The sequence below is a fragment of the Cervus elaphus genome, chromosome 20 (assembly GCF_910594005.1).
Source record: "Cervus elaphus chromosome 20, mCerEla1.1, whole genome shotgun sequence".
NCBI lineage: Eukaryota > Metazoa > Chordata > Mammalia > Artiodactyla > Cervidae > Cervus > Cervus elaphus.
In genome coordinates, this window is record NC_057834.1 from 81,355,005 (window position 1) to 81,368,067 (window position 13,063).

General features: G+C 41.4%; 1 protein-coding gene across 1 annotated transcript in view; it reads left to right on the plus strand.

Moving 5' to 3' along the window:
• LPAR3 (lysophosphatidic acid receptor 3) overlaps nucleotides 1-13,063 on the plus strand; it is an 82,001-nt gene that overhangs the window by 26,981 nt on the left and 41,957 nt on the right. The window lies entirely within an intron of this gene.

The window sequence follows — 13,063 nt, forward strand, 5'->3', positions numbered from 1 at the left end:
ATGCAGCAGTGAACATGAACAGACATAAACCCCCACCTGCCTGGAGCTTATACTCTAATAGGGGAAGACAACGTAAGTACTCTAATGGGACAAACAAAATAATTTTATGGTAAATTTTATTATGAATTTTGTAAAATAAGATGTTGAGGAGTCTAATGGGAAAAAATAGAGCAGGGAAGATAAGGAGTGTGCTAAACTGGTACAGTTTGCAATTTAAAAAGAGTGTTGTGAGGGACAGCTTCACCTAGAAGATGACTTTGTAGCCGAGATAGGAAAGTGGTGAGGGAGCGAATCACGTGGGTATGGGGGGATGGGTGTTTCAGGTAAAAGATGCAATGAGTTTTGGAGGCTGAACAGCAAGGAGGCCAGTGTGGCTGGGGTGGAGTGAGCGAGGGGGCGATGAGGTCAGAGAGCTGAGGGGGTGGGGTGGGGAGACTCAGATTCCATGGGGCTGTGCAGTTACCGTAAAGGCTTTGGCTTTTCTGAATGAGAGGAGAAGCCATTGGAAGGTTTTGAATGAGGGAGTGGCATGATCTCGCTTACATTTTAGTGGCATCTCTCTGGCTGCTGTTTTGAGGAAATACTATAGTGGGGCAAAGGCAAAAGCAGAGAATTGCTTAAGAGGGCATTTCGGTGCCCAAGAGAGATGGTAATGACTAGGACCAGAGAGCAGTCTGGAGGTGATGTCACGTGGCTGGTTTCTGAATTTTTTAGATGATAGCATCAGTAGGATTTGCTGATGGGTAAGGGACAAAGGAAGATGGGAGGGCTAGGGGAAGATGGAGATGGGGAAGACAGAAGAGGAGATTTGTGGAGAAGGTGGGGAGTTTGGCTTTGGTCTAGCTAAGTTTAGGATTTTTTTTAAGACATCTCAGGGAGTTATTGAATGAAGCTTTCAGGATTTAGGGGTGGACTGGAGATCTACATTTGAGAGTCACTGGGTGGGGGGAGGGGGAGTGGTATTTTAAACCACAAAACTGGATGAGCCCACTGTGAAAGGGAGTGTGGATGGAGAAAAGAAGAGGACCAAGGAACGAGCCCCGGGACATTCCAATGCAGGGAAGGTGGAAAGGCAGGAGCAACCAGCATAAAACCAAGAAAAGGAGTAGCCAGAAAACCCAGGGGAATATAGTGGCCTGGAAACTGTGAAAAGGATAGGGTGTATCAGCAATGTTCATACTCCTGAGAGGTAGAGTCAGACAAGGTCTCACTGGGTTTAGCAGAGTGGTAGTTGTTTGGTGACCTTGGAAAGGTCAAAACTAGCATAGTTGTTTGGTGACCTTGGAAAGATCAAAACTAACATAGCCAAGAGTCTGATCCAAAGGAAATGAAGAAAGGGACAAAGGAGAACCTTTAAGACAATGGGTTTCAGCAGCTCTCAGGAGTTTTGCTTTCCATTGGATTCTTGGACCAAGAAGACTCATTTGGGTGAAGAATTTTACCTTTGTTTTGTATTCTCTGTGGCAGGTAGCCAGTTGTGTGCCAATTTTAGTCCTGTGTCCAGGTGACAGGTAGACTTTGTGATGGGTGGACAAACAAAAACTTTGATGGTTTTGCAGGCCTTGACTTCTACATTAGAGAGGCCATTTCTCACCCTGTGTGGTGGCTGCAGCTGTGGGGCCCATTGTTGAGAGAGATTCAGGAGTATAGTCCTTTTAATTCCCAATGTGAAGGAACTATAAAGTGAATTCTTAGGGAGCAATTCATAATGGAAAATGCAGGGGATATGTGGTCTGGAATGGGAATCATCAGGATATCAGTAGGTCCTGAAACTGCTAGTGTGGTTTGGAAGTCAGCAGACACGTACTATAATTGTTAAAATAATTTCAAACTGAGGATTTATTTTAGATAACAAATATTTATATAGGGTTTAATATGTGTCAAGCATTGTCCTAAGGATTTTATAGATATTAGCTTATTTAATCCCCTTGGCAACCCTGTGAGGTCAGCTACTGTTATCCCTGTATCAGATGAAGAAACTGAGTGGAGAGTTTAAGCAGTATGGCCAAAGTCATTCATTGTTAATGGTGGAACCAACACTGACCAGTTGGCCATTGAAGTCCACATGTTTATTACCAGATTCTGTAACTAGTTTTGCTTTATTTGGACTTTGTACTAGCTTCTTCTTTGTTCTGTCTTCAAGTTTGAACACCTCATTCTCCTTGTAGTGCCTTGACAAGAATGTAGATAACAATAAGAAAAGGTGGAGTCATATTGATCCATTTTTCTACTCTTGAGCTAGAGCTATTGATGTTTTTGGTCTTTATTCCTAGTGTCAATAAACTACTTTTCCTACTTGCGAGCATAACCATTTGCTTTGATGCTGTTGTTCAGCTGCTAAGTCGTGTTCAGCTCTTTGCAACCCCATGGACTGCAGCACGCAGGCTTCCCTGTCCTTCACTATCTCCCAGAGCTTGCTGAAACTCATGTCCATTGAGTTGGTGATACCATCCAAAAATATCATCATCTGTCATCCCCTTCTTTTGCCAACAATCTTTCCCAGCCTCGGGATCTTTTCCAATTAGTTGGCTCTTCACATTAGGTGGCCAAAGTATTAGAGCTTCAGCTTCAGCATCAGTCCTTCCAATGAATACTCAGGGTTGATTTCCTTTAGGATTGACTGGTTTGATCTCCTTGCTATCCAAGGGATTCTCAAGAGTCTTCTCAAACACCACAGTTTGAAAGAATCAATTCTTTGGTGCTTAGCCTTCTTTATGGTCCAACACTCACATCCACACATATAAGAAAACCATTGTTTGACTATATAAACCTTTGTTGGTAAAGTAATGTCTCTGTTTTTTAATACACTATCTAAGTTTGCCGTAGCTTTACTTCCAAGGAGTAAGCATCTTTTACTTTCATGGCTGCAGTCACTGTCTGCAGTGATTTTGGAGGCCAAGAAAATAAAGTCTGTCATAGTTTCCACTGTTTCCCCATCTATTTGCCATGAAGTGACGAGACCAGATGCCATGGTCTTAGTTTTTTAAATGTTGAGTTTTAAGCCAGCTTTTTCACTGTCCTCTTTCACCTTCATCAAAAAGCTCTTTAGTTCCTCTTCACTTTCTACCATGAGGGTGGTGTCATCTGCATATCTGTGGTTATTGTTATTTCTCCTGGCAATCTTGATTCCAGCTTGTGCTTCATCCAGCGTGGCATTTCACATGATGTACTTTGCATATAAGTTAAATAAGCAGGGTGACAATATACAGCCTTGAGATACTCCTTTCCCAGTTTGGAACCAGTCCATTTTTCCATGTCCGTTTCTAACTATTGCTTCTTTAACTGTGTAGTTTTCTCAGGAGGCATGTAAGATGATCTGGTATTTTTACCAGACCATCTCTTTAAGAATTTTCCAGAGTTTGTTGTGATCCACACAGTCAAAGGCTTTAGCATAGTCAGTGAAGCAGAAGTAGATGTTTTTCTGGAACTCTCTTGCTTTTTCTGTGATCCAATGGATGTTGGCAATTTGATCTCTGATTCCCCTGCCTTTTCTAAATTCAGCTTGTACATCTGAAGGTTCTCAGATCATATACTGTTGAAGCTTAGCTTGGAGAATTTTGAACATGACCTTGCTAACATGTGAAATGAGTGCATTTGGACAGTAGTTCAAACATTATTTGGGATTGCCTTTCTTTGGGATTGGAATGAAAATTGACCTTTTCCAGTCCTGTGGCCACTGCTGTTTTCCAAATTTGCTGGCATATTGAGGGCAACATTTTTACAGCATCATCTTCTAAGATTTGAAATAGTTCAGCTGGAATTCCATCACCCCCACTAGCTTTGTTCGTAGTGATGCCTCCTAAGGTCCATTTGACTTCACACTCCAGGATGTCTGGCTGTAGGTGAGTGATCACACCATCATGGTTATCTGGGTCATTAAGATCTCTTTTGTACAGTTCTTTTGTGTATTCTTGCCACCTCTTCTTAATATCTTCTGCTTCTGTTAGGTCCATACCGTTTCTGTCGTTTATTGTGCCATCTTTGCATGAAATTTTCCCTTGGTATCTCTAATTTTCTTGAAGATATCTCTAGTCTTTCCCATTCTATTGTTTTCCTCTGTTTCTTGCATTGTTCACTTAGAAAGTCTTTCTCATCTCTCCTTGCTGTTCTTTGGAACTCTGCATTCAAATGGGTATATCTTTCCTTTTCTCCTTTGTTTTTCACTTCTTTTCTCTCAGCTATTTGTAAGGCTTCCTCAGACAACCATTTTCCTCTTTTGTTTCTTTTGGGGGGGGATGGTTTTGACTACTGCCTTCTGTACAATGTTTGAACCGCTGTCCTTAGTTCTTCAGGCAGTCTGTCTATCAAATCTAATCCCTTGAATCTATTTGTCACTTCCACTATATAATCATAACGGATTTGATTTAGGTCACTCATGAATGGCCTAATGGTTTTTCCTACTTTTTTCAATTTAAGTCTGGATTTTGCAATAAGGAGTTCATGATCTGAGCCATAGTAAACTCCCAGTCACGTTTTTGCTGACTATATAGAGCTTCTCCGTCTTTGGCTGCAAGGAATATGTCAGTCTGATTTCGGTGTTGACCATCTGGTGATATCCATGTGTAGAGTTGTCTCTTGTGTTTTTAGAAGAGGGTGTTTACTATGACCAATGTATTCTCTTGGCAAAACTCTGTTAGCCTTTGACCTGCTTCATTTTTTTCTCCAAGGCCAAACTTCCCTGTTACTCCTGGTATCCCTTGACTTCCTACTTTTGCATTCCAGTCCTCTATGATGAAAAGGACATCTTTTTTTGGTGTTAGTGCTAGAAGGTCTTGTAGATCTTCATAGAACCCCGTTTGACTTCAGCTTCTATGGCATTCGTGGTTGGGGCATAGATTTGGATTACTGTGATTTGAAGGTTTGCCTTAGCAATGAACCGAGATCATTCTGTCATTTTTGAGATTGCATCCAAGTACTGCATTTTGGACTCTCTTGTTGACTATGAGGGCTACTCCATTTTTTCTAAGGTATTATTGCCCATTGTAGTAGGTATAATGGTCATATGAATTAAATTCACCTATTCCCGTGCATTTTATTTTACTAATTCCTAAAATGTTGATGTTTGACTACTTGCTGTCTCCTGTTTGACCACTTCCAATTTACCTTGATTCAGGTAAATTGACCCGGACCTAACATTCCTGCTTCCTACACAATATTGTTCTTTACAGCATCAAACTTTACTTTCACCACCAGACACACCCACAATTGGGCTTTATTTCCACTTTGGCTCAGCCTCTTCCTTCCTTCCGGAGCTATTTCTCTGCTCTTTCTTCAGTAGCACATTGGGCATTTGCTTGGCTATATACCTTCAGAAACTACTTGCCTGATTAAAAAGAAACTTTTTTCAGCATGTTCTATATTATACACAGCATGAGATGGAAAAGAACTCTGTCATCCTGTTCTGTCCTAGAATAGGACTCTTTGTGAAAATGGTCATCATGATCACCAGCTTCAGTGTCATATGTAACTTTTGTCTGGAACATATAGCAAGTTTTTCTGGAAGGGTTAAAATTAAAGTAGTTAAAGTGTAGTTTGGGCAGGTGTGGTGTTGGATAAGGGCCAGACCAGAAGAAACAGTGAAATTGCCGGGCAGGATAGGAGAAGTCATGGCATCAAGATGAAACAGCATTGAGGAATTGGTTAACGGTAGGAAAATAGCTTGGTGTGGAGGACCTGGGGAAGTTCCTCAGTGGTGAGACAGAGGCATCTGGTGGAAGACGGGAAGTGTGGGGACAGAGGAAATGAAACTGAAGAGCTCGGTGGTATGAGGTTTTTAGACTTACAGCTCCTGACTTCTTTGGATAACAGATTTAGGTTTTTAGCCCCACTTCTATGATTTTCTACAGAGATGATATGAAGCTCACCTTTTCCTGGTTAAATTTCCTTATCAGAGGTTCAATAGGTAATCTTTAAATTATTTTCAAGCTCTGAAATTCAGTAGTCTACCATGACAATAAATAACCAAAGCCTCTCAAAGTTCATGGATTCACTGAGTATCAAAGCACAAAGTCTCCTTCCATGAGAGCATCTTCTATGTTCCTTAGGGAGGAAACCCCTCAGTTGCTCTGTCTGATGCATGTAAGAATTCAGTTGTCTAATACAGGTATCTGTCATATGATAGTATATATATTAGAAAAATCAAAGGACTGGCACCTACCACCACTATAGTCATGGGTTCTGAGTATGTTGAAATTAACAGCTTAATACTTATTTCTTTAATGATTACCTGATTTAAATAAATTCATGATAAAATACTAAACCCTTATGTTTACTCCTTGATGTATATTTTGTAGAAAATGTTAATTTAAAATTAAAGTTTCTTATAAACATAAATTCTTCTAAGTATTAGAAAATTAATAAATACATACCAACTGTCTGTTAAATAGCATCAAAGAGGCCAAAGGCTGTATGAATTCAGTGAACTTAATCTCATTTCAAAGAAGGAAGAAGGGATAACAGGGCCCATAGAATTTGGGGAAGGCTTCTTAGGGATCTGTAATGGCGGCTGGGATTTGTATTGGCAGGAGGGAAGGAATTCTAAGCAGGAGAAAGAGTATAATCAGAAGTGTGATGGTAGAAACATCTCAAGCTTGTGCAGTAGCACAAGGAATGCCCTGTGAAACACAGATGCGTGTTGAGGTACAAGGGGAAGTGACTATGAAGAAGAAAAGTTTAGTTGGCTATTCTCTTTGGAAGGAAAAGGGTAGATCCAGATGACCTTTGTGTTTCTTTCCAGGTTTAGGATTTTGGTTGAACACAAAAAGCATACAGAACTGGATGGGTAGCACTCTTTAGGCTTGAGGAGATAGACGGTGGTAGTGACGATGGCAGTATGAATTTTAAGTCTGTGCGTAACTGGAAAGGCATCTAGGCAGTGTGTTCCTATTTCAGCTACCCTGAGGCGGAATGCTGCTCACATCTGGGTTATGATGTGTGATGATCCCTTTACATGGAAGAAGTTGCTTGTTGAATGTTCTCATTGAAAAGACATTGGAGACATATGATCCTACCTTCCACAGGGCACAAAGGCCCTGCCTAAGAGAGACTCCTGTATTTTGAAATCTTACTGGTCAGCAAGCCTATGGCAACCAAACACACAGAATACCCTGTGTGGAAACCTCTAACTTATTGTCATCATGCTTATTTTTGTCAGCAGCACGCTGTGTGAACTGTGCACCCAGGGATGTCTTATTTCCTAGGAAATGGCCTGGAATTTCTTTTATTTTGCAATATCTGGAAATGCAAAAGAAAAGAAAGATTCAAAGGATTTGTGAACCATTCTTTTGAAATTTTTCATAAGCCCTCCTGTCTCTTAGGATGGTGTTTTCATGTTGCAAGTGTGACCTACTAGCAAGTAATGAAATCAATTAGGACACTTTTTTTTAATGACACACAGTGGAATAGAAGAGGAAGTATCAGAGTGAATTACATATAGTAGGTTTAAGTGCATTGTTTCATAGTGTGTATGTCTGTGTGAGAGAGAGGGAGAGACTGGTTTATGGTATAATTTTTTTTTTTCTATGGTTTATGGAGAAGAATGGGCTTCCCAGGTGGTGCTAGTGTTAAAGAACCCACCTGCCAATGCAGGAGATGCTAGATATGCAGAGACGTGGTTTTGATCCTGGGGTCAGGAAGATCCCCTGAAGGGGTGCATGGCAACCCATTCCAGTATTTGTGCCTGGAGAATCCCATGGCTAGAGGAGCCTGGTGGCCTACAGTCCATAGGGTCACAAAGAGTCAGACACGACTGAGGCAACTTAGCACACAGACATGCATGCATGCATGGAGAAGAACATTTGAAAAGCCATGGTCTTAGGGTCAAGGGTATTTTTTGGCCAATACAGACTGAGGTTTTTAAAAATATGAGCAGCATGAAGTAAAGGGACTTTTCAGTTTGTGGTCATTGAAACAAAGAGCTGAACGTTTTTCTTATTTCTGCCTTCCACCTCTCCACTTAGATCAATGCTGAATCCTCCTTACCTTCTCTCAGTGGGGAGGGAAGGGTGGCAAAGTGGTGGTAAGAGAAGAAGCAGTACCTGGAGTTCTCATGCGAGGAAACGGGTGAAAAGTTAGCGCCATATGAGCCTTGCTAGAGTACTGCTAGTAATCATGCACAACATTTCTGCGACACAGTGTCTTTTTCAGTGTTTTAATTGTTCTCGTGTGGAAATTCTGTAGGGTAAATGGATAAGATACTATTATCCTTCTTTCCTGCCACTCCCCTGATTGCTCCCTGTTACTCAGTTATAAGTCATTGTTGAGTTCCTCAGTTGGCATCATTGAGCCTTTGCTCAGACTAGAACACCTTTCTTCTTGTTCCTCCTGGGAAACTCCTATTCAGTTTGTAAGGCTCAACCCAAGGGCCTCTCTTCTCCGAATCTTGCCCTGCCTGGATACATCTGGCTCCTATCTCCTTTGGGCCACTCTCTGACTTATCTATACCTCCATCACACACTTCGTTTGTTTACATGCCTTTAGTTTGAACTAGGGTGTCCACTTTTGGAAGTTGGGACCTGTACTTGTTTGTCTGCCTTTGCATATCTCACATGCAGCATGCTGTCTGGAGTACATGTGCTGAGGTTACAATAGAAGGAATAAGTGAGGAAACTGAGGTTTAGAGAAGTGGCTTTTCAAAAGCTAGAACTAAAAGTAGAACCCAGGTTTCTTCACATGCAGCCCGACCTTCGGCAGGCTCTGGCTGTGACTTGCCTGTGAGGTAAGCGATGGCAGGGGAACGGGTGGGGGCTGTCCCCTGTCTTACTGTGGGAGACTGAGGTCTCAGAAGGGCCAGTGACAGTGGTCTCTTGGGAAGAGGAAAACAAATGAATGTTTCTTGAGTGCTTACTCTGAGGTCTGCATCCTACACGCTTTTAGGATTTTATTTCACTTAACCCTCATGACGACTCTCTGTTAATCTGTTTAATAGATGAGGAAACTCAGATGGACTTAAGCATCTTGCCCACAGGCCCATACTGGTAAAAATAATAGTAGTTAATACTCGCTGTGTGCTATACATGGTTCTGAGACACATTTTACTTCATTTAATCTCCATGACAACCCTGTGAGGGAGGTTCTGTTATTCTAACCAGGCAGCTAAGGCCCTGAGAGGTTCGATGTCTTGCCTGAGATGAGTATTAATAACAGAGCTGACATTCAAATCTGAGCAGATTGGCTCCAAGACCCAGTTTTTCAAGGTTAGTTAGCAGCCACTGGTAAGTGGTAGGGCTAGAATAGCATTGATGCACATAATGAGGTTTATGGGCTTCCCTGGTAGCTCAGATGTTAAGGAATCTGCATGCAATGCAGGAGACACAGGTTCAATCCCTGGATTGGGAAGATCCTCTGGAGAAGAGAATGGCAACCCACTCCAGTATTCTTGCCTGGAAAACCCCATGGAGAGGAGCCTGGCGGGCTACAGTCCACGGGGTCACAAAGAGTTCACACAACTGAGCAACTAAGACTACTAAAGTTTATGCTTGGTATCTCCCTTCACTTCTAGTTCAGTTTATCTCAGTAAAGGTCCTTGATATCTGACGTTTACCTTGCTCTTTGTCTTAAAGATTCCACAGCATGGTGACAGTGATGACAGCATCTCCCAGGGAATGACCGCGCCACACTCTTCAGACTTTATGTTCTTTAAAGTCAATGGCAAGAGTAGGGGCTTTGAAATAGGGAGGGAACCAGATTTAAAATATGGCTTTGCTGCTTCTAAACTGCATGACCTTGAGCAATTAACCTGACCTCTCTGTGACTTAGTTTCCCCATCTGTAAAACAGAGATAATATCAGTACCCCTGGCATGGCAAGGTTTTGAGGATGCAGTGAGACAATGCACATAAAGTGCCTATAGTAGTCCCTATAAACCACCCTCTGCCGCCCCGTCAGCCCTAGTAAAATCCTATCAATGGTTCCTATTTCTAACAAATGATCTTTGCATTAATAATTCATTTTGATTTTGCATCATTTATGAATCAAACATGCTAAGTGAGACCCTGACTATCAAGTGTTAGCTTAAGAGGAATCCTGTAATATAGTACCAACATCTTATATGTGGATCTGTAAGATATTTCTCATAAGAAACTGTCCTCATCTTCTAATGAATGCTACCAGGATTCCTAGTTAGCCACGTACTATTACCAGCTTTACTAGGATTGGGAGATTTGCCCTTTGAAAAGAATTGGGAACACACACACACACACACACACACACACACACACACACACACACAGAAATCAGGACTCAAGAAAAACTAGCTGTGGGTCCCCAGGAAATGTGAAATGTTTCTTTCTAGCTTTTGTGACCTTGTAGTAGCTTCTGCATCATAAAAGCCTGCTTTCAGTGTTTGCTGCCTTGCATGCCTTCATAATCAAATATCTGTTAAAAGAAAAAAAAGTTAAAGCTTTGCCTTAAGAAATGCTGAGTGAAATGATCAGATTTTTGGCACTCAAGAGCTCTCTTGTTGCTGGGCAGTTGTTTCAGAATGACTAATGCTTTTCAAAGTCAAGCCTTCCAGGCACCAGTCCTCAGTACGTTTGGTCCAAGGGTGTTTGTACTTTTGTCTTGGAAACAGCTAATTAAAGGAGCACCTTCATGGCAGACGCTTCTCCCATGGGCTTCTTGTCACTGTACCAGGGGCCTTCAGGAGAGGGGCCTGGCTTCCAGGCCAGCTGTAAATGAATAAGGGTAAATATGAAGTCACTTCCCAAATGCTGCCCCGAGCAACATGGTGTCACAGACCCTTCCATTCTGGGGGGAAATGTGTAGATTGAGAAAAACCTCAGCATCTGGATTTCGCTCTAAATTTTTTAAAAAGCATCATCGTTTGCCACTGTATCCCACCTTTTCAAATTGTCTGCACTTTTTGATACTTCTTTTTATCCCACATTTTTAGGAGTCTGTCTCCCCGCTTCTGCCTCTGCTGTATGTAGTCCTTTGTTTTATCACCTCTGGCTTTTGGTTCTTTTTTTTTCCCCTGCTTTCATGTTTTAGATACCTTCCTTTGCAAGTCAGTTCAAAAGTCATTTTTCCAAATCTTTGTCCTTATTTCCAGGGTAATCACTTCTCTGCCTTCTTCCTGCTTCTGTTTCCTCTATGTGCCCCTTGAGTTCTGTTCATCTAAATTCATTCAGCTGCTTTCATTTCCCGATCACACTCCCTCCTTCAGAACTGTTTTTTCTGGTTTTTCATCTTTTCAGAAACCTGAAACCTTTCTCTTCAGCTGGAACAATGATTGAATATGTCCTGAGTATAAGGTACAAGAACACTTCTCAAATTCTGCCTCTTTGCTTTCCCCCCCAACTTTATTAAGGAATATTTGTTAAATAGAATTGTATGTGTGTAAAGTACACAGCATGATGATTTGATAGACATATACATTGTGGAATTGATGACCGAGATCAAGATAATGAACACATTCATCACTTCATGTAGTTAACTCTGTTCCCTTTTTTTGTGGTGAGAACAAAAAGATACACTCTCAGAAACTTTCAAGTAAATAGTTATCAACTCCAGTCATCATACTGTATATTAGATCCTCATAACTTACACTTGCTGTAACTGAAAATTTGTGTCCTTTGATCTACATCTCCCATTCCTCCTCCCCTCCCTCTGGCAACCACCATTCTCTTTTCTCTGAGAAGTCAGCCTTTTTTTTTTTTTTTTTTAAGAGTCCACATATACATGGTGTGCGCAGCATTTGTTTTTCTCTGTCTGGCTCATTTCATTTAGCAGAGAAGTCTCATTACTCGACTGCATCCCACTCTCCTGCCAGCACCTAGCCTCCTGGTAGGTTGCAGAACTCAGCGATGCCCTCTCTTAGGGCCTTGACATCTGCCAAAGGAGAATGTGCTTATGTCCTGTCACACCAGCTGAGTAGCTTAACCCCTGGAATAGCATGGTATATGTTGATCCATGGTAGAATTTATATCAAATCTGTGTTAACCATGTTTGTACTTTTAAAATTTCCACTGGCTCCAAGCGGGAAAAGGAGGGGAGTGGGATAAATTGGGAGATTGGGATTGACATATATATTTAAATATATATTTATATATATATATATATACACACACACACATACTATTTTTTGTTAAGTATTCAGATATTACCTTTTATTTTTTATTGGGGTATAGTTGCTTTCCATATATACACTAATGATAGTATGTATAAAATAAATAACTAATAAGAAGCTAGTGTATAGCACAGGGAATCAGTGCTCTGTGGTGACTTAAATGGGAAGGAAATCCAAAGAGGGGACATATGTAAACCTGTAGTTAATTCACTTTGCTGTGCAATAGAAACTAGCACAACATTGTAAAGCAACTAGACTCCAATAAAAATTAATTAAAAAAATAAAATTTCCACTGGGGACTGCACTCAGTGTGTAGCTGAAGCACACATTTTATGGGAGGGAATTGGGAATAAAGGGTAGAATCACAGGCTCTCAGAGACCTAGGGGCCAGCGTGGAAGCTGGGATAAAGGGAAACCAGGCAATACTGGTGGGGAGGGGACACCGCATGGGCAGCCCTCCACCTGCCCTGATTGTCCCTCTAGTCCAGGTACCTCTCCTTCCCTCTCCACCAGGTTGATATCATAGCTCTGCAGAGTGTGAGAAAGAAAGATCCTATTACCTAGAAAAATCAATATCGGTTGAGAGATTTATTCAGGTTCATCTTGTAAAGCATTGCTCGTGTGGGGGCCAGAGCTTTGGGTTTCCTAGTCCCTGATGCTTCCTGCAGGTCTCACTTCTTGCCTTGGTGAAATACACCTGTCCTTGAGTGCCTGCAGGGCAGTGATGAACAATAAGATTTGTCTATTTCCATCAAGTCAGAGAGTTTACATAAACAATAAAACAGATAAAACAGTGGGCCTGTTTTATCCTTTATGTTTTCTTAACAGGAAGAAATTTCTGCTTTTTATACTTCCCCATCGTAAATGTCTATTGAGTACCTTCTTGATTTTAGATGGTATTCTAACGTTAAGACATGGCTTCTCTTCTGAAGGCGACAGATCTGTGCTGCTCTAAAGTTTTATGGTTGTCGGGGCATGGCCATGGTTTGAGACAATG